Genomic DNA, 23,334 nt, shown 5'->3' with positions numbered 1-23,334 from the left:
ATTTTATCCTTTACTTGCAAATTATCTAATAATGTCTCGTTGAGTCTCCAAATATACGTTCTGGGGAGCTTATCGGGTGTTCTCAATGTGAGAAATACAGGTGCATGATCTGAATGTACAGTATTACCAATGTGAGCCTCAATGCAGCATTGGATCTAGGTTGTAGGGATCAAAATATAATCTAATCTGTGATACGTATTATGAGGGTATGAATAAAAGGAGAAATCTCTCTCGTCAGGGTTATTCGCTCTCCATGCCTCTATAAGACTACTATTGTGTACTAACCATTTAATGGTGTTGAGCGATTTTATTGGGACCGAGGATTTACCTGACAAAGTGTCTGGGTGAGGGTTAAGGGCGACATTAAAGTCATCAGCTACAACAGCAATGCTTTCTCTGAATTCCTCAAACAGCTGCCAAACGTTTTTGAACCAAATTTTTTGTGCTACATTAGGTGCATAAAGGTTAATAAACATATACATTTGGGAGTTTATAGTCCCTTTTACTAATAAATATCTTCCATTAGGGTCAGATTTTAGTCCTGTCATGATGAAGTCTATATGTTTGTGGAAGCCAATACTCACACCGAGCTTATTGGAGTGTTCCGAGGAGCTGTGGTACCAGAGATTAAAGTAAGATCTCGACATATTAGGGATCTTATTGTTTTTAAAATGTGTTTCCTGGAGAAAGATCACCTTGGTTTTTTCTCTATGTAGGAAATGTAGGATCTGGCTCCTTTTTGCAGGGGATTTAAAACCTCTAACATTATATGTAGCTATATGTATATCTGCCATGGTGGACATTGAGGGGATAAAGCACTTTACTTACATACCGCTGGCCGCATGAGTTAGCTGTAAAGCTATTGAACACAGGGTAGGTCGATGGTATCACTGGATTAAAGAGTTTGTGGATAAGGAGGGGTGGGAAAAGGCTAAAAGGTAAGAGAAATAACATTAACAACAAAAAAGGATAGATGAGTAACATTCCTCTGTCGATATTCGGGACAAGGGACTTCATTATCCCTACATGGGACCTTTTTAGGTCTGAACCTCTGGATGAGGTTTGAGGTAACAGAGGTATCAAGCCCGGAAAACTGTTCAGGGCTGACATACAGAGTAGAAACCTTAAATATTAACTAGAAATTAAAGATTAAAGAATTGAGTAGTACATGTAGCAATCAAATACTAATAACCAATCTCACTAACGCTTGCTATTGTTACTGCAGGGAATTAACTGTAACTTAACATTGGGACATCTTGGGCATTGACTGCTAATTGTCCATTCCCCAAAAACCGGGTTCCATAAGGACCTAGATTAACTCATTGAAGTTAACAGGAGGAAAAATTGGGTGAACTGCAGGGATTACACAATCAGCAGTCATACCGTCACATCCGTCTAACTATCAGGTTGACAAATAGAACATACAATTCAAGAGATCATGGATGTGGTCAGTCCTCTTCTGCAATAATACGTCTAGGGGTGAGTTTACCCTGTTTTTTCTTTCTAGACCTTTGTGGCTTGCCTCCCCCTACTATTTCCCATGAGGTAGGAGGCATGATGTCTTGTGGAATCAAAACGTCATTGGTGGCTGACCAGTCAGGTATGTCCACATCTTGTATTTCTAAAGCAGCAAGACTATCTGGGAGGTCTTTAGGAGATCTCAAGACGTATTTCTTCTCTTTGCAGGTTATCAGCATCCCAAAAGGAAACAGCCACCTGAAAGCAAAGCGTTTTTGTCTAAGGTGGTCTGTGTGAGGTTTTAGGGCACGTCTCTTATTGATGGTGGCAGGGGCCAGATCTTGAAATAGAAGAACCTTCATATTCAATGTTCCCGCTTTCCCTAGCTCTTTTCATCACTAGATCTTTCTTTGCAAAATTTAAGAGCTTGCAAATGATGTCCCTTGGGGGGTCACGTCCCTTAGGTTTAGGACGTAGGGCACGGTGGTCTCTTTCTATGATAATTGGATCTGGGTAATCTTCTCCCAACAAGGATAGGCAAATCTCTTTTGTTGCAGAGGGAATTGCTTCTGTAGCGACAGTCTCTGGGACTCCTCTGATGCGGATATTATTCCTCCTGCCCCTGTTATCCTGATCTTCCATATAATCATACAGATAATTGATGTGCTGTTGATAGACAGAAAGAGCGGTAGAGTTCTTGCTGGTATATTCGGCCACGGCAGACTGGGTGGACTCCAAGGCTTCAACTCTCTGACCTATTTGTCTCACCTCTCTTTTTATTTCAGAAAGTTCCTCTAAAACAGGGTTTAATGCTTTGGATAAAGCCTGCGAGATGAAGAATCTGGATATTGGGAGATCTGAGGCAACATCTATTTGGTCTTCATCATCACTTTCTCTATCTTGTTGTGATATTGATTGTCGATGCGAGTTGCTTTTGGGGATGGACTGAGGTGCCCCCTGAGTGTTCAGATTTTTCTTTATCATAAATCTATCAAGGTCAGATTGTGCTAGAGAAGGTGCCTTCGACTGCTTATGAGAGTCTTGGTAAGCCCCCTATATCTTCCAACTTTCACCATAGGTGCGTATGTTCTGGCCCCTGAAGCTGATTACTCACTTCCTCATCCAAAAATACATGTTTACCACATTACTGGATTTGGGTGTATATATGACTTGTTTTCCAGCCTTTATAACATCCTGTGACTGTGGATATAAAACTTCTGTCTGTGTGCACTAAAACCTAAATAGGTTACTGTCTCTTTAAATATGTTAGTGTAAAGACAGCAAACTTGAAACCAGCAGAAATTCCTCCGGAATTGCCAATGGATCAGATGCAATGTAAAACACTTCTGTCCAGCATTTAGAGAGAATCTGAGGGCTGTAAGGAGTCACTATAAATAGGATATGACCGTAGTTGGAAGCGATCTTATTGCTATTTGACTGGAAATTCTTATATCGGTCAGGCTCCTATAATAGTTGTCTCACTCCGACTAGCAGGAGCTTTACTTATGTAAATCCTGCTTACTGATGCCGCTGGCAGCGTACAGATCAGTCGCTATGTCCGAATTCTAAGATGGCGCCGGCACAGTGATTACAGCCTTCGGAGTGGCGTTATAACCCCTTATGCTGCTAGATTGAGGTAGGCCCCATTCATATGAACTAGTACCTTGCACCAGGCTTGCGGTACCATGATTCTTGTCGGCTGGAACAGATGTAGAGCTCTGTAGTCGGCCATGCTCCGATTTAAATCTAGGCCGGGGATTCTTCCACAGCTAGGCCTCACTCGTAACTCCGGAACAGAGCGGTCCTGTGGCCCCAGAGAGGTCTCGACTCAGGGCAAATGATAACAGCTGTCATCTGAGGTCTGAGATGAGGTCTAGTAACCTAAAATAATGGGCAGATGAGGACAGATTGGGTCTGCTGTATCAGAGCTGTGGTGAGAGACGTCCTCCTCGGTCAGCAGCTAGCCACGACCCCCCTGTTCTCAGTATATTCTAACTTGAAGCTTTCCCATCACTATGGGAACGCCTCTGTGTTAGATTATACTGTTGGATCTGAGTTTTCACGCTCTAACTCAGATCCGATGGTATATTCTAACATAGAGGCGTTCCCATGGTGATGGGGACGCTTCAAGTTAAAATATACCATCGGATTGGAGAAAACTCTGATCCAATGGAATATGAATATTACCCGAACACCGAACCTGAACCCGAACTTTTACTGAAATGTTCGGGTGCCGAACACCGTAAAGTTCAGTACGAGCCCGAACTTTACAGTTCGGGTTCGCTCAACCCTACTAATAACTAATATTTATAAACATAACAAAGGTCAATACAGATTTACCTATACCCCAGACTGCAACTATAACAAGGACACATTCTCTACATCTAGAGGTGAGAAAGTATCTACACCAACATAGAATTGGACTCTTTAAGTTGTTTCTTACTTTAAGAGTGGTGAGATTGAGGAAGAGTTAAAGACATGGATGCATTTCTGTAGAATAAAAAGCATTTTTTTGTCCTAAGAAGAGGAATTATTTTGTCTTACAGTGGTTCAATTTTGCAGGATAATAGCTGAACTGGAAGGATAGATAGCTTTTTCCTTTTAACCTGCTATTTTTTTTTATTTTGTATTTCAGAACTGATATTTGCTTAAGGAAGATGAAAAAAAAATATTGCATATCAGTTGTATCCTTCCGCTTCCCCCACTTCCCTTCCTTTCCTCCAGAATACATGTTTAAAGGCTATGGACAGCTTTGTGCACTAAAATCAATCAACCCCATATCTTACCGTAATGCAGCACATAATAAAATTGCACTTGTTTGTTTACTGGTATCAGCTTTGCTTCACATGCTCTCAGAAATTCTCAAATATGATTTTTGCTCAGAGCTGTCATCTCCTGTGAGAATCTGTGGGCATTCCTGTGGATTTCACATGCACCAGCACAAGCTCTGCTGCCCCGCCCCCTCATCCTGTAACACAGCGCAGCTAGCAGCCACTTATATATAGGCTGCTGGAACTACCAACTTACAAGTAAGATTTCATTCCAATCCACAACATGGTGAGTCTTACAGTATGCTACATCCTGTAATCAGCAGATCAATTTCTCACTTTCCATTCTGTAGAAAGTCCATTATTTGTGGACACAATAGATATTTCTGCTGATATAACGTTAGTGCAGCGATCTACAGTCAGAATCATGGCGTTATAAGCAGGATATATATCTCATTACTGACATCTCTCACTACATGCACTGTTCAGAAAACAGTATTGTGTGCAGACCGCACAGTGAGTGGTCACTTTTCCCACACAGTTTAGTACAGTGTGATGACACACAATTGTAACGGTTGCATACACACACACAGGGGGGAGGAAAGTGACCACTGCGCTCCACCCTCACCCCTGGCCCTGCCTACTTGCCTCGCAAGTCCTAATGACAGGGGACAACTGGACGGCCATCCCTAGCTTGGAATAAGTGCTGGGAGGACAGACCAAACAACGGAATGTGAACGGACCGAGTCAATACCAGGAGGCAACAAAGTACAAATGGAGCTCAGGAAAAGCCGGGGTCATAAATACAAGGAGTGTCGTGAAATGCCAAAAGGAGCTAACAGAGGATCGTCAGGAGGAAGCCGGGGTCAGAATACCAGGAGAGCAGCAAAGTACACAAGGAGCAGGCAGAGGATCCTCAGGGAATAAGCATAAGGGAAGTACGCCAGGAAATGCAAAATCACAGAAGGAACCTAAATAACAGGCAACCTGTGGCCAGCAGGCTGCCTGTTTAAATACTGAGTAACAGGGATCATGTTGCGTGGCCAGCGTCACATGACTCGTCCCTGCTGTAAGCGGCTGAGCACCAAGTGCCCAGCTCGGTGCTTAGTCTTCATCTGGTTGCTGGGGAAACTGAGGACGCTGGCCGTGCTGAAGAGACGTCCCGCCCCCATCACCTAGGAGACGAGGACACTGCACGCATCCTCGCTCCTGTACAGAGGCGGGGCGCCATTGGTGCTGCAGAGAATCAGTGCATCGGCGGCGCCCTGTGACAGTACCCCTTCCCTTATGCGGGGCCACCGGACCCAAGACTTCAGGCGATAGCTTCTCAGGGTGGTTAGCACTAAATTTTCTAGCCAGTCTAGGGGCATAAACCTTCCTAGCTGGTACCCAAGACCTTTTCGTGGGTCCATAGCCCTTCCAGTGGACCAGGTACTGTAAAGAATTACGCACTCTCCTGACATCCTCAATCTTAGACACCACATACTCCACAGAATCATTAACAAGAATCGGCGGAGGCACGGCTTGCGATGTTACCATAGGTTCAATATATTTTTTAAGAAGAGATTTGTGAAACACATCATGAATGTGGAACAACTCGGGGAGTTCCAACCTAAACGATACCGGGTTAATCACTTCCATAATTTTATACAGCCCTATAAAACGAGGAGCACATTTTCTAGAAGCTACCTTGAGCGAGAGATTATTGAAGGACAACCACACCTTATCCCCAACCTGAAAGTTCACCCCCTTAGAACGTCTCCTATTGGCCTTGATTTTCTGAGTATTCTGAGCCTTTTCTAGGCTCGATTGAACCCAAGCCCAAACTGTGCACAGTTCAGAGGAGACCTTATCTGCCTCGGGGTTAGAGGAGGAGACGGATGACCCAGAATGAAAATTAGGTTGGAAACCATAGTTACAAAAGAACTGGAAGACACCAGCAGAAGAATTAACATGGTTATTCAGAGAAAATTCGGCCAACGGAAGATATTTAACCCATAATTGCTGGTCATCAGCAACATATGACCTAAGGAATTGTTCCACAGACTGATTGAGGCATTCAGTCTGCCGATTACTCTCAGGGTGGTAGGCAGACAAAAAAGATAATGAAATCTGGCATTTCTGACAAAAAGCCCTCCAAAACTTGGACACAAACTGAACACCCCTGTCGGATACAATATTCTCCAGAATACCATGTGAACGTACAATCTGTTTCACAAATATAGATGCCAGGGTTTTAGCATTTGGGAGTTTAGAAAGGGAAATAAAATTAACCATCTTGCTAAACTATCTACCACTAGCCAAACCACAGTCTTACCCTCTGCAGGCAGCAGGTCAGTGATAAAGTCCATCGAGATATGGGACCAGGGTCTACTGGGACTTGACGTCCCTAGCTAGAGTGGGCCACCAATATGATCTAGAAACCATCTCCTTAGTGCCCTCAATACCAGGATGTCCACAAAAGGCAGAATCATGACACTCACCCAACAGTCAGAGACAAAATTGTTGTTCAGCCTTAATGAGAACCGTGATTCTGGGTCAAGGCTGCTATGAAGATATTAGCTGGTAGAATGGATTCAGGTGGTGCATCTGTAGGCTGAAACGCACGGAAGCTCCGAGACGATGCATCAGCCTTCACGTTTCTTCTTCCTGGCCTGAAAGTGATGGAGAAATCAAAACGTGTAAAAAACAATGCCCATCTGGCCTGACGGGGATTTAACTTCTTAACAGACTCGAGAAACATTAGGTTCTTATTATCAGTGACAACAGTGACACAATGTTTGAACCCCTCCGGAAAATGCCTCCACTACTCAAACGTCCATTTAATGGTCAGCAATTCCCGATTCCCTATGTCATAGTTTCTCTCGGTGTGGGAAAATTTTCTGTAAAAGAAGGCACAGGTCTCAGGTTAGTAAGGCTAGCTGGACCTTGTGAGAGGACCGCTCCTGCCCCATCCTCGGACGCATCCACCTCCACAAAAAAAAGATTTCTCCTGATCTGGCTGGATCAGAATGGCAGCGCTACTAAATGCCTTCTTTAGGGTTTAAAATTAAGTTACGGTCTCAGTAGACCAATCCTCCAAATCAGCCCCTTTCTTAGTGAGGTCGGTCAATGGTTTAGCAATTACCGGAAAATTATTTATGAATTTACGGTAGTAATTGGCAAACCCTTGGAAATGTTATTAGGCCTTTAAGGATGAAGGTCTTACCCATTCCTTAATCGCTAATACCTTACTAGTATCCATTTTTTTGTTATTAGAATTTTTTTATTTAAAGAACATAACGTAACAAGGAACATATATAGGTATCTTGAACATCAAGCATGACGTTGAGGTTATACATAATATGATTCATTCCATATTGGTATATACGATAATGACATATGAAGGAATATACAGTGGTTCAATATAATTGTGTTCCTGGTCACACGTTGTTTAAACATCCGACATTGTAAAAAGCAACAGAGTAAGTTTAAAAGTAGGGATGAGCGAGCCCGAACTGTACAGTTCAGGTTCGTACCGAATTTTGGGGTGTACATGACACGGACCCAAACCCGAACATTTTCGTAAAAGTCTGGGTTAGGGTTCGGTGTTCGGCGCTTTCTTGGCGCTTTTTGAAAGGCTGCAAAGCAGCCAATCAACAAGCGTCATACTACTTGCCACAAGAGGCCATCACAGCCATGCCTATTATTGGCATGGCTGTGATTGGCCAGTGCAGCATGTGACCCACCCTCTATTTAAGCTGGAGACACGTCTCTCTGCACTGATCAGTGTAGGGATAGGATGCAGTTGCTGCTGTTAGGGTGAAATTAGGCAGGGATTTACTCTTCCAAAACAATTAATGAAGTGATCGATCTACAGCTGTGAATCATTCAACCTCTGCTATTTAATTGCTCACTGTTTTTAGGCTGCCCAGAGCATTTTTCTGTCACTTTTTTCTGGGGTGATCGGCGGCCATTTCGTGTCTTGTGGTGCGCCAGCACAAGCTGCCACCAAGTACATTTAACCATCAATTATTTTTATTTTTTGGGCTATATCTACATCAGGGGCTTGGCTGTGCTTGCTATTTTATTGCGGGGTGAAATACAATTGCCAGAATAGCAGTACCCTAAATCTGGTGTTTCAGCTGTGGCTAGCCAATTGTAATACTGTCTGCTGTCTGGCAAAGGATATATCTTTTTCTGGGTTGAAATACAATTCCCAAATTAGCAATTCCCTAAATCATTGTTTTCTGCTGTATCAGGCCGAGTTTAAATCTATCCATAAAAGGGTATATTAGATTGAAGGTGCGGATAGGGTCATCCTCAATAACGCTACCGTGTATTTCCAAGTCTAAGTCTGTCCGTAAATGTATACCTGTCATCCTGCGCCTAAATAATAGGCCTACAATTTATATTCAGCTAAATCTGTTGTTACTGCTGTGCCTGTATTAGTGTAATATAGTACCTAAATAGATGGCCAGATAGTGTTAGGTGCCTGTTAAAAAAAGGCCTGAATTTGAATTCAATACATTGGGCCAAATAATTTTTTTCTTATTGTGGTGAACGGTAACAATGAGGAAAACATCTAGTAAGGGACGCGGACATTGTCATGGTGGTGTTAGTGGACCCTCTGGTGCTGGGAGAGGACGTGGCAGTTCTGCCACAGCCACACGTCCTAGTGAACCAACTACCTCAGGTCCCAGTAGCCGCCAGAATTTACAGCGATATTTGGTGGGGCCCAATGCCGTTCTAAGGATGGTAAGGCCTGAGCAGGTACAGGCATTAGTCAATTGGGTGGCCGACAGTGGATCCAGCACGTTCACATTATCTCCCACCCAGTCTTCTGCATAAAGCGCACAGATGGCGCCTGAAAACCAAGCCCATAAATCTGTCACATCACCCCCATAAATATCAGGGAAACTGTCTGAGCCTCAAGTTATGCAGCAGTCTCTTATGCTGTTTGAAGACTCTGCTGGCAGGGTTTCCCAAGGGCATCCACCTAGCCCTTCCCCAGCGGTGGAAGACATAGAATGCACTGACGCACAACCACTTATGTTTCCTGATGATGAGGACATGGGAATTCCACCTCAGCACGTCTCTGATGATGACGAAACACAGGTGCAAACTGCTGCGTCTTTCTGCAGTGTGCAGACTGAACAGAAGGTCAGGGAGGAAGACTGGGTGGAAGACGATGCAGGGGACGATGAGGTCCTAGACCCCACATGGAAAGAAGGTCGTGCCACTGACTTTCAGAGTTCGGAGGAAGAGGCAGTGGTGAGACCGAGCCAACAGCGTAGTAAAAGAGGGAGCAGTGGGCAAAAGCAGATCACTCGCCGCCAAGAGAATCCGCCTGCTACTGGCCGCCGCCATCTGGGACCGAGCACCCCAAAGGCAGCTTCAAGGAGTTCCCTGGCGAAGCAGTTCTTCAAACAATGTGCTGATGACAAGACCCGAGTGGTTTGCACGCTGTGCCATCAGAGCCTGAAGCATTAACGTTCTGAACCTTAGCACAAGGCACCTGCATGCAAAGCATGAACTGCAGTGGAGTAAACACCTTACAAACAAGGAACTCACTCAGGCTTCCCTGCTACCTCTTCTGCTGCTGCCGTCTCGGCCTCTTCCTCCGCCTCTGGAGGAACGTTGGCACCTGCCACCCAGCAAAAAGAGGATATACCACCAACACCATCACCTCCGTCACCAAGCATCTCCACCATGTCACACGGCAGCGTTCAGCTCTCCATCTCACAAAGAGAAATTTGAGAGAAAGCGTAAATTCCCACCTAGCCACCCTCAATCCCTGGCCCTGAATGCCAGCATTTCTAAACTACTGGCCTATGAAATGCTGTCATTCAGGCTGGTGGACACAGACAGCTTCAAACGGCTCATGTCGATTGCTGTCCCACAGTATGTTGTTCCCAGCCGCCACTACTTCTCCAAGAGAGCAGTGCCTTCCCTGCACAACCAAGTATCCGATAAAATCAAGTGTGCACTGCGCAATGCCATCTGTGGCAAGGTCCACCTAACCACAGATACGTGGACCAGTAAACACTATATCTCCCTAACTGCACACTGGGTAAATGTAGTGGCTGCTGGGCCCCAGACGGAGAGATGTTTGGCGCACGTCCTTCCTCCGCCAAGGATCGCAGGGCAACATTCTTTGCCTCCTGTTGCCTCCTCCTCCTACTCGGCTTCTTCCTCCTCTTCTTCCACCTGTTCATCCAGTCACCACACACCTTCACCACCAACTTCAGCACAGCCCGGGGTAAACGTCAGCAGGCCATTCTGAAACTCATATGTTTGGGGGACAGGCCCCACACCGCACAGGAGTTGTGGAGGGGTATTGAACAACAGACCGATGAGTGGTTGCTGCCGGTGAGCCTCAAGCCCGGCCTGGTGGTGTGCGATAATGGGCGAAATCTCGTTGCAGCTCTGGGACTAGCCGGTTTGACGCACATCCCTTGCCTGGCACATGTGCTGAATTTGGTGGTGCAGAAGTTCATTCACAACTACCCCGACATGTCAGAGCTGCTGCATAAAGTGCTGGCCGTCTGTGAGCGCTTCCGGCGTTCACATTCTGCCGCTGCCCGCCTGTATGCGCTACAGCGTAACTTCGGACTTCCCGCTCACCGCCTCATATGCGACGTGCCCACCAGGTGGAACTCCACCTTGCGCATGCTGGACAGACTGTGCGAGCAGCAGCAGGCCATAGTGTTTCTTCAGTTGCAGCATGCACGGGTCAGTCGCACTGCGGAACAGCACCACTTCACCACCAATGACTGGGCCTCCATGCGAGACCTGTGTGCCCTGTTGCGCTGTTTCGAGTACTCCACCAACATGGCCAGTGGCGATGACACCGTTATTAGCGTTACAATGCCACTTCTATGTCTTCTTGAGTAAACACTTAGGGCGATGATGGAAGAGGAGGTGGCCCAGGAGGAGGAGGAGGAGGAAGAGGGGTCATTTTTTGCACTTTCAGGCCAGTTTCTTAGAAGTGACTCAGAGGGAGGTCTTTTGCAACAGCAGAGGCCACAAATGTGGCCAGCCAGGGCCCACTACTGGAGGAGGAGGAGAAGGTGGAGGAGGATGAGGATGAGGATGAAGCTGTCACCACCAGACATCTGAGAAGCTCTGACAGACGTCTAGAACCTCCTCCTTGAGGTACCTTTGTTTTGCTTTCATTTTCTCATCTCGTTAGCCTCTCTCAGCTGTCATGTAGTTGCACTGATTGCATCCCTTTAAATCCTTTTCCCATAGTGCATCACTTTGTGGTTTATACTACTTCCTGAAGTGTGTGCATGCTGTTCCTACTTCTGAGTCTTCTACAAGATAGGTTTTGTTCATTTATTTGTGTTTTTCTGTTTGCTGGATCCCAGTTGACCCTGACTACCTCCGTATCTAGTGTAGGGAGCCAGTGGTCGTGTCCCCTCACTATTATAGGGTGTTTAGGTGTTATACAGTCGAGGTACGAGGATATGCGATCATCTACCATTGGGATTTTCACATAGGCTGAGCAGTAAGGGAGAGAGCCAGGTCTGATGCAGGGCTCTTCCTTTTTGTTCCTTAGTTTTGGATCCAGTCAGTCGTATTTTCATTTTGTGTTTTCTTGTTTCCTGCACACCTTCCGTGACATTATAAACCGCCAAAACCGTCTCAAGCATGGATCCGGTTTCACTTTTGACTGAACGCATGCAGGGTCTTTCATTGGAGGTAGCAGATCTCCGTAAGACTCTTTCTCAGTTTCAAGCGACCGGTTCAGCTTGCGTTCGTGGAGTTTGTTCTGAGCCTAAGATCTCGCTTCCAGATACTTACTCCGGGGGTAGTGAGAATTTTGTGTGTTTTAGAGAGGCTTGCAAACTCCATTTTGCCTACTTCCCCATTCCTCTGGGGATGAGGAACGGAGGGTGGGAATCATCATATCACTGCTCAGGGGTAACGCTCAGTCCTGGGCCTTTCCGCAGCCGGTGGGGGCACGGCCCCTCCGTTCAGTGGATGAATTCTTTTTAGCCCTGAGTCACATATATGATGATCCGGATCGTATTGCTCTGGCTGAGTCTAGACTACGTCTTTTATGTCAGGGTAAACAATCCGCAGAGATATACTGTTTAGAATTTCTGAGATGGGCAGCTGATACTGGTTGGAATGATGCTGCACTCCGAAGTCAATTTTGCCATGGTCTTTCAGAGGGATTGAAAGATGCATTTGCCTTTCATGAGAGGCCTACCTCCTTGGACTCTGCCATGTCTCGGGACGTTCGTATTGGCAGGCGTCTTAGAGAGAAAGGAGAGATCACTCCTTCCTGTCATACTCAATCCAGGACAGTGCGGCGGTCTCATTCAGTGCACAGGGGTCTCAGTCGCTGTCAATCCCTTCTGAGCAGGAGCCCATGCAGCTGGGTTTGATTTGCCTCTAACAATAGAAGATTCAGCCCTTATGGGAAGGTTTGTTTCTGTTGTGGAGGTATAAATCATTTGGCAAATGTTTGTCCCTCTAGGAGATTCAGGCAGTTTTTTGAGAGTAATAAAGAAACAAAATGAAAAAAAATCCTTTAAAAATGTTCCATCTGTTACCATTGGCAGGGTTGATGTGGAAATTGAAGGTTTTCCGTTTGCTTGCAGTTCCCGTTTCTTCCTACCTGCCAGGGTGGCGCTAGAGAACATTTTTTGTGAGATTTTTGTAGATAGTGGAGCAGCTGTCAATCTCATTGATAATCAATTTGCTATAACTCATGGTTTCCAGGTATGCACTTTGGGAAAGGATATACCTGTTTTTGCTATTGATTCCGCTCCACTTTCTCAGAAATCATTAAAGGGCATAGTTCACAATATCCGTTTGATTGTGAGTGATGCTCATGTTGAGGATGTGTCATGTTTCGTCCTTAGCGGTTTGCCGACTCCTCTAGTGTTGGGGCTACCCTGGCTCACTAAACATAACCCCACCATTGATTGGCAAACAAGGCAAATAAATGGTTGGGGTGACTTTTGCTGAGAGAATTGCCTCACGACATCTGTTTCTGAGGTTTCTACTAAGACTGTACCATCTTTTCTCTCTGTATTTTCGGATGTCTTCTCTGAGAGTGGTGTTCAGGACTTGCCCCCGCTCAGGGAGTACGATTGCCCTATTAATCTCACCCCAGGCGCCAAGCTGCCTAAATCTTGTTTATACAATCTCTCCCGACCTGAAAGGGTCGCTATGCGTGCTTATATCTCTGAGAGTCTTAGAAAGGGACACATACGACACTCGAAGTCACCTGTTGCCGCTGTTTTTTTCTTTGTTAAGAAAAAAGATGGTTCTTTAAGACCATATCTGGATTTCGGGGAGTTGAACAGTATCACAATTCGTGACCCTTATCCGCTTCCTTTGATCCCGAACCTGTTTAACCAGATTGTTGGGGCTAAAGTTTTTTCCAAGTTGAATCTAAGAGGGGCATACAACCTGGTCAGGGTCAGAGAAGGAGACAAATGGAAGACGGCCTTCAATACCCCTGAGGGCCATTTTGAGAATTTGGTTATGCCTTTTGGTTTGATGAATGCTCCAGCCGTCTTTCAGCATTTTGTGAACAGCATTTTTTATCATTTAATGGGGGGATTTGTATTAGTGTATTTGGATGACATTTAGATTTTTTCTACTGATTTCAAAACTCATAGGGAACACTTCCGTCAGGTCTTGCTCATCCTGCGGGAGAATAAATTGTACGCTAAACTGGAGAAATGTGTGTTTGCGGTTCCAGAGATTCAATTTCTGGGGTTTCTTCTCTCCGGTTCTGGTTTTCGCATGGACCCCGAGAAGGTCCCCGCTTTGCTTGAGTGGGAGCTTCCTGAGAATCAGAAGGCGCTGATGCGTTTTTTGGGCTTTGCCAATTATTACAGGAAGTTTATTTTGAATTATTCCTCTGTTGTTAAACCACTCACTGATATGACTAGAAAGGGGGTAGATTTTTCTTCCTGGTCGGTAGAGGCGCGTAAGGCCTTTTCTAATATCAAGGAGAGTTTTGCTTCCGCTCCCATCTTGGTACAACCTGATATTTCTCTACCCTTCATAGTTGAGGTTGATGCTTCTGAGGTGGGTGTGGGGGCGGTCTTGGCTCAGGGTCCTTCTCCTGCCAAATGGCGACCGTGTGCCTTTTTCTCAAAGAAACTCTCCCCAGCAGAGAGAAATTACAATGTGGGAGATAGGGAGTTGTTGGCCATCAAATTGGCTTTTGAGGAATGGCGCCATTGGCTAGAGGGAGCCAGACACCCTATTACCGTGTTTACAGACCATAAGAATCTGGCCTACTTGGAGTCAGCCAAGCGTCTGAACCCGAGACAGGTCAGATGGTCTTTGTTCTTTTCCAGGTTTAATTTTGTTGTCACGTTCCGCCCTGGGGTTAAGAATGTGAAGGCGGATGCCCTGTCACGTTGTTTTCCGGGAGGTGGGAATTTTGAAGACCCGGGTCCCATTTTGGCTGAATGTGTGGTGGTCTCTGCTCTTTATCCTGAATTAGAGGCAGAGGTTCAGGTAGCCCAGTCAGAGGCTCCTGATCTTTGTCCTCCTGGGAGGTTGTTTGTGCCTCTCGCTTTAAGACACAAGATTTTTAAGGAACATCACGATACTGTCCTTGCTGGGCACCCGGGGGCAAGAGCCACAGTGGATCTCATCGCTCGGAGATTCTGATGGCCGGCGCTTTGCAAGTCGGTTGAGGGTTTTGTGGCAGCCTGCGAGACCTGCGCTCGTGCCAAAGTCCCTCATTCACGGCCATAAGGTCCTCTCCTTCCCTTACCCATTCCTTCCCGTCCTTGGACACATCTGTCCATGGACTTCATTACGGACCTGCCTTGTTCCTCGGGGAAGACTGTGATTCTGGTGGTGGTGGACCGTTTTAGCAAAATGGTACATTTCATCCCTTTTCCTGGCTTGCCCAATGCTAAGACGCTGGCGCACGCATTTATTGATCACATTGTCAAATTGCATGGTATCCCTTCAGACATAGTCTCTGATAGGGGCACACAGTTTGTTTCCAGATTCTGGAAGGCTTTCTGATCTCGCTTGGGGGTTCGGTTGTCATTCTCTTCTGCTTTCCATCCGCAGTCGAATGGCCAGACAGAGCGCGTCAATCAGAATCTGGAGACATATCTGCGCTGTGGCGGAGAATCAGGAGGATTGGTGTTCTTTTTTGTCTCTTGCTGAGTTTGCTTTAAATAACCGTCGTCAGGAGTCCTCTGATAAGTCACCATTCTTTGGTGCATATGGGTTTCATCCGCAGTTTGGGACATTCTCTGGAGAGGGGTCTTCTGGTTTACCTGATGAGGACAGATTCTCCGAGTCTTTGTCATCTATTTGGCAATAGATTCAGGATAATCTAAAGAGCATGAGTGAGAGATATAAGCGTGTGGCGGATAAGAGACGTGTGCCTGGTCCGGACCTGAATGTTGGTGATCTGGTGTGGTTGTCTACTAAGAATATCAAATTGAAGGTTCTCTCCTGGAAGTTGGGTCCTAAGTTTATTGGGCCTTACAAAATCTTGTCCGTCATCAATCCTGTTGCCTACCGTCTTGATCTTCCTCAGACTTGGAAGATCCATAATGTTTTTCATAAGTCCTTATTAAAACCTTATGTCCAACCCATTGTACCCTCGTCTTTGCCTCCTCCTCCGATTGTGGTTGATGGTAATCTTGAATTTCAGGTCTCTAGGATTGTGGATTCTTGTGTTGTCCGAGGTTCTCTCCAGTACCTCGTTCATTGGGAGGGTTATGGTTCTAAGGATTGGATGTGGGTCCCAGTGACGGACATTAAAGCCACTTGTCTCATCAGGGCTTTCCATAGGTCCCATCCTGAGAAGGTGGCCTCTGAGTGTCCGGAGTCCACTCGTAGAAGGAGGGGTACTGTCACCACCAGACATCTGAGAAGCTCTGACAGACGTCTAGAACCTCCTCCTTGAGGTTCCTTTGTTTTGCTTTCATTTTCTCATCTCGTTAGCCTCTCTCAGCTGTCATGTAGTTGCACTGATTGCATCCCTTTAAATCCTTTTCCCATAGTGCATCACTTTGCGGTTTATACTACTTCCTGGAGTGTGTGCATGCTGTTCCTACTTCTGAGTCTTCTACAAGATAAGTTTTGTTCATTTATTTGTGTTTTTCTGTTTGCTGGATCCCAGGTGACCCTGACTCCCTCCGTATCTAGTGTAGGGAGACGGTGGTCATGTCCCCTCACTATTATAGGGTGTTTAGGTGTTATACAGTCGAGGTACGAGGATATGCGATCATCTACCATTGGGATTTTCGCACAGGCTGAGCAGTAAGGGAGAGAGCCCGGTCTGATGCAGGGCTCTCCCTTTTTGTTCCTTAGTTTTGGATCCAGTCAGTCGTATTTTCATTTTGTGTTTTCTTGTTTCCTGCACACCTTCCGTGACAGAAACATGTTCACAGCGGGGTGTCACCCAACGCAGCTCGGGCCCATCACTGGTGCGTGGCTGGGGGGAAACGCAGGACGATGACGATACGCCTCCCACAGAGGACAGCTTGTCCTTACCTCTTGGCAGCCTGGCACACATGAGCGACTACATGCTGCATTGCCTGCGCAATGACAGCAGAGTTGCCCACATTTTAACGTGTGCGGACTACTGGGTTGCCACCCTGCTGGATCCCCGGCACAAAGACAATGTGCCCACCTTACTTCCTGCACTGGAGCGTGATAGGAAGATGCGTGATTACAAGCGCACGTTGGTAGACGCGCTACTGAGAGCATTCCCAAATGTCATAGGGGAACAAGTGGAAGCCCAAGGCGAAGGCAGAGGAGGAGCACGAGGTCGCCAACGCATCTGTGTCACGGCCAGCTCCTCTTAGGGCAAGGTTAGCATAGCAGAGATGTGGAAAAGTTTTGTCACCACGCCACAGTTAACTGCACCACCACCTGATATGCAACGTGTTAGCAGGAGGCAACATTTCACTAACATGGTGGAACAGTACGTGTGCACAGCCCTCCACGTACTGACTGATGGTTCGGCCCCATTCAATCTTCTGCGTCTCCAAATTGTTCACGTGGCCAGAGCTAGCCTTTTATGCCTTGGAGGTGCTGGCCTGCCCGGCGGCCAGCGTTTTGTCTGAACGTGTATTCAGCACGGCAGGGGGCGTCATTACAGACAAACGCAGCCGCTGTGGACAAGCTGACGTTCATAAAAATGAACCAAGCATGGATCCCACCTGTCCATCCCTTGTGCAGATTAGACATTTATAACTACCTCCCCTTAACCATATATTATTGTACTCCAGGGCACTTCCTCATTCAATCCTTTTTTTATTTTCATTTTACCATTATATTGCGGGGCAACACAAAGTTGAATGAACCTGTCCTCTGTCTGGGTGCCGGGGCCTAAATATCTGACAATGGCCTGTTCCAGTGGTGGGTGACGTGAACCCTGATTCTCTGCTATGACATGAAGCCTGATTCTCTGCAATGGGACCTCTCTCCTCTGTCTGGGTGCCGAGGCCTAAATATCTGACAATGGCCTATTCCAGTGGTGGGTGACGTGAAGCCTGATTCTCTGCTATGACATGAAGCCTGATTCTCTGCTATGGGACCTCTCTCCTCTGTCTGGGTGCCAGGGCCTAAATATCTGACAATGGCCCGTTCCAGTGGTGGGTGATGTGAAGCCTGATTTTCTGCTATGACATGAAGCCTGATTCTCTGCTATGACATGAAGCCTGATTCTCTGCTATGCGACCTCTCTCCTCTGTCTGGGTGCCAGGGCCTAAATATCTGACAATGGCCTGTTCCAGTGGTGGGTGACGTGAAGCCTAATTCTCTGCTATGACATGAAGTCTGATTCTCTGCTATGACATGAAGCCGATTCTCTGCTATGACATGAAGCCCGATTCTCTGATATGAGACCTCTCTCCTCTGTCTGGGTGCCGGGGTCTAAAAATATCTGACAGTGGCCTGTTCCAGTGTTGAGTGACGTGAAGCCTGATTCTCTGCTATGACATGAAGCCTGAATCTCTGCTATGGGACCTCTCTCCTCTCTCTGGGTGCCAGGGCCTAAAAATATCTGACAGTGGCCTGTTCCAGTGTTGGGTGACGTGAAGCCTGATTTTCTGCTATGACATGAAGCCTGAATCTCTGCTATGGGACCTCTCTCCTCTCTCTGGGTGCCGGGGCCTAAAAATATCTGACAGTGGCCTGTTCCAGTGGTGGATGACGTGAAGCCTGATTCTCTGCTATGACATGAAGCCTGAATCTCTGCTATGGGACCTCTCTCCTCTGTCTGGGTGACAGGGTCTAAAAATATCTGACAGTGGCCTGTTCCAGTGTTGGGTGACGTGAAGCCTGATTCTCTGCTATGACATGAAGCCTGAATCTCTGCTATGGAACCTCTCTCCTCTCTCTGGGTGCCGGGGCCTAAAAATATCTGATAGTGGCCTGTTCCAGTGTTGGTTGACGTGAAGTCTGATTCTCTGCTATGACATGAAGCCTTATTCTCTGCTATGACATGAAGCCTGATTCTCTGCTATGGGACCTCTCTCCTCTGTCTGGGTGCCGGGGCCTAAATATCTGACAATGGCCTGTTCCAGTGATGGGTGACGTGAAGCCTGATTCTCTGCTATGACATGAAGCCTGATTCTCTGCTATGGGACCTCTCTCCTCCTGTTTTACAGCCTTTTTACTGCCGAAAAGTTCGGGTCCCCATTGACTTCAATGGGGTTCGGGGCGAAGTTCGGGTTGAGTTCGGATCCCGAACCCGAACATTTCCGGGAAGTTCGGCCGAACATCTCAAACCCGAACATCCAGGTGTTCGCTCAACTCTATTTATAAGTCATCCTAGCTATCAAAGATGATGTGGGTTTCTATATGCATTAATTGGGGTGTCTAAATTCTTGCCATAGGCGCCATTGCTTTTGAAATTTGTTATGATTGCGGGTTTCCCAGGAGGAAAGTTCCTCAAATCTGTATAATTGGTCAATTTTTAACTTCCATTGTTCGAGGGGAGGGGGTGAAGTTGCTAACCAGTATTTTGGGATTAGAAGACAGGCTGCTATCAGCAGTTGTTTAAAAAGGAAAGGAGTGAGAGATGGCTCTGTATGATCATCAAGGTTAAGTAATGCTGTCAGAGGGGACATCTGCACCATAGTGTGGCAGATTTGGTTGCTTATAGCAAATATTTCTTTCCACCATTTATTGATTATAGGGCACATCCACCATATGTGGAGGAACGTTCCTCTATTTTCGAGGCATCTCCAGCATCTATCTGTGGCTGTTTCGGAATACAGAGAGGTTATATCTGGTGTTTTGTACCACCTAGTTAGTATTTTGTAACCGTTCTCCTGTATACGTACGCAGCGGGATGACCTATGGGGAGATAAGAATATATCTGGTAGAGTAAGTAATGGGAAGTCTTGGACTAAATCTCTTTCCCAATGTCTAATGAAACCTGTTTTAATGAGTATGTAGGGATTGTTCAGTCTTTTATATAATTGTGAGATTAGCCTTTTTGGGGGGCTAGGGTTAGTTATAAGCGATTCAAACCATACTAGTGCCCGAAACCAATCACTGCTAGATATATGTTGCAAGATATATGAGTGTATATAAGATATGGCAGGTAAGGACTGTATGTGTGGAGTGTTATCTGGACCTCTTTAATGGATAATATTGAACCTTCAGGCTTAAAGAGTGAGGAGATGGATGCGGTCGATTCCCTCACTTCGCGTGGTGTGCAATCAATTATTACAGGATGAGCTGTTCCTAAAATGTCTCTCACTGAGATATTGGTGAGGGGAAGGGTATTGCGCAATGAGTGGACTCAAGCCATTTCCACGCATTAAGGGTGGCCTGGATAATTGCAAAAGGTGACAAAGGAACGTTAGTCATACTTGCATTCCCTAATAAAAGTGAGCGCAGAGGTCTGTTTACTAGTTCCTGTTCCATCGCTACCCAGGATTTGGGGTTAGGGGTTCTGAGCCATTCAATTGCTCTGGTTAACAGGACTGCCCTACCGTATAGTTCTGAGTCCGGTAAGGCTATTCCACCCGTGTGTTTAGGGTGTGAGAGTAAGGAATAAGATAATCTCTGTTTCTTTTGGTTCCATATAAACGATCTGAATAGTTTCTTAAGGGAGTCATAAGATTTAGGAATATGGATGGGCAAGACTTGTTGAAGGTAAGTAAGGCGAGGCAATATCAATGACATTAAGAGTTTTTTGCGTCCAAACCAAGATATGGTAGGAATGTCAAGTTTATTTATGTTAGCTGTGGTGGATTGCAATAGGGGTGAGTAATAGGGATGAGCAAACTCGAACTGTATAGTTCGGGTTCGTACCGAATTTTGGGGTGTCCGTGACACGGACCCGAACCCGGACATTTTCGTAAAAGTCCGGGTTCGGTGTTCGTCGCTTTCTTGGCGCTTTTTGACGCTTTCTTGGCGCTTTTTGAAAGGCTGCAAAGCAGCCAATAGACAAGCATCATACTACTTGCTCCAAGAGGCCATCACAGCCATGCCTACTATTGGCATGGCTGTGATTGGCCAGAGCACCATGTGACCCAGCCTCTATTTAAGCTGGAGTCACATAGCGCCGCCCGTCACTCTGCTCTAATTAGCGTAGGGAGAGGTTGCGGCTGCGACAGTAGGGCGAGATTAGGCAGATTAACTCCTCCAAAGGACTTGATTATTGATCGATCTGCAGCTGTGGGTCATTGAGCTGCTGATACTCAATTGCTCACTGTTTTTAGGCTGCCCAGACCGTTTGTCAGTCACTTTTTTCTGGGGTGATCGGCGGCCATTTTGTGTCTTGTGGTGCGCCAGCACAAGCTGCGACCAAGTGCATTTAACCCTCAATGGTGTGGTTGTTTTTTGGTTAAAGCCTACATCAGGGTGAAGCTGTCACATCAAGTGCATTTAACCAGCAATAGTCTGTTTATTTTTTGGCCATATACTACATCAGGGGCAAGCTGCGCCTGTCACCAAGTGCATTTAACCCTCAGTAGTGTGGTTGGTCAAGCTGTCACACAAAGTGCATTTAACCAGCAATAGTCTGTTTATTTTTTGGCCATATACTACATCAGGGGCAAGCTGCGCCCGTCACCAAGTGCATTTAACCCTCAGTAGTGTGGTTGGTCAAGCTGTCACACCAAGTGCATTTAACCAGCAATAGTCTGTTCATTTTTTGGCCATATACTACATCAGGGGCAAGCTGCGCCCGTCACCAAGTGCATTTAACCCTCAGTAGTGTGGTTGGTCAAGCTGTCACACCAAGTGCATTTAACCAGCAATAGTCTGTTCATTTTTTGGCCATATACTACATCAGGGGCAAGCTGCGCCCGTCACCAAGTGCATTTAACCCTCAGTAGTGTGGTTGGTCAAGCTGTCACACCAAGTGCATTTAACCAGCAATAGTCTGTTCATTTTTTGGCCATATACTACATCAGGGGCAAGCTGCGCCCGTCACCAAGTGCATTTAACCCTCAGTAGTGTGGTTGGTCAAGCTGTCACACCAAGTGCATTTAACCAGCAATAGTCTGTTCATTTTTTGGCCATATACTACATCAGGGGCATGCTGCGCCTGTCACCAAGTGCATTTAACCCTCAGTAGTGTGGTTGGTCAAGCTGTCACACCAAGTGCATTTAACCAGCAATAGTGTGTTTTTTTTTTGGCCATATCCCAGTCTAATTCTGTCAGTAAATCCATACCGGTCACCCAGCGCCTAAATACTAGGCCTCAAATTTATATCCCGCTAAATCTGTCGTTACCGCTGTACTGTTCTGGCTGGGCAAGTTATTTAGTGTCCGTCAAAGCACACTTTTTTGTTCTGGGTTGAAATACAATTCCCAATTTAGCAATTTCATAATTTAGTGGTTTCTGCTGTATCAGAGCTATTTGAAATCTATCCCTAAAAGGGTATAAAATATTCAAGGTGCACATAGGGTCATTCAGAATAACTTCACACACACGCTACTGTGCATTTCCAAGTCTAATTCTGTCAGTAAATCCATACCGGTCACCCAGCGCCTAAATACTAGGCCTCAAATTTATATCCCGCTAAATCTGTCGTTACCGCTGTACTGTTGTGGCTGGGCAAGTTATTTAGTGTCCGTCAAAGCACATTTTTTGTTCTGGGTTGAAATACAATTCCCAATTTAGCAATTTCATAATTTAGTGGTTTCTGCTGTATCAGAGCTATTTGAAATCTATCCCTAAAAGGGTATAAAATATTCAAGGTGCACATAGGGTCATTCAGAATAACTTCACACACACGCTACTGTGCATTTCCAAGTCTAATTCTGTCAGTAAATCTATACCGGTCACCCAGCGCCTAAATACTAGGCCTCAAATTTATATTCAGCTGAATTTGAATACAATACATTGGGCCAAATAATATTTTTGTTGTTGTGGTGAACGATAACAATGAGGAAAACATCTAGTAAGGGACGCGGACGTGGACATGGTCGTGGTGGTGTTAGTGGACCCTCTGGTGCTGGGAGAGGATGTGGCCGTTCTGCCACATCCACACGTCCTAGTGTACCAACTACCTCAGGTCCCAGTAGCCGCCAGAATTTACAGCGATATATGGTGGGGCCCAATGCCGTTCTAAGGATGGTAAGGCCTGAGCAGGTACAGGCATTAGTCAATTGGGTGGCTGACAGTGGATCCAGCACGTTCACATTATCTCCCACCCACTCTTCTGCAGAAAGCGCACAGATGGCGCCTGAAAACCAACCCCATCAGTTTGTCACATCACCCCCATGCATATCAGGGAAACTGTCTGAGCCTCAAGTTATGCAGCAGTCTCTTATGCTGTTTGAAGACTCTGCTGGCAGGGTTTCCCAAGGGCATCCACCTAGCCCTTCCCCAGCGGTGGAAGACATAGACTGCACTGACGCACAACCACTTATGTTTCCTGATGATGAGGACATGGGAATACCACCTCAGCATGTCTCTGATGATAACGAAACACAGATGCCAACTGCTGCGTCTTTCTGCAGTGTGCAGACTGAACAGGAGGTCAGGGATCAAGACTGGGTGGAAGACGATGCAGGGGACGATGAGGTCCTAGACCCCACATGGAATGAAGGTCGTGCCACTGACTTTCACAGTTCGGAGGAAGAGGCAGTGGTGAGACCGAGCCAACAGCGTAGAAAAAGAGGGAGCAGTGGGCAAAAGCAG

This window comes from Bufo gargarizans, chromosome 6 (genome assembly GCF_014858855.1).
Source record: "Bufo gargarizans isolate SCDJY-AF-19 chromosome 6, ASM1485885v1, whole genome shotgun sequence".
NCBI lineage: Eukaryota > Metazoa > Chordata > Amphibia > Anura > Bufonidae > Bufo > Bufo gargarizans.
The sequence above is the reverse complement of the archived record's forward strand: the minus strand, read 5'-3'. Positions refer to the sequence as shown.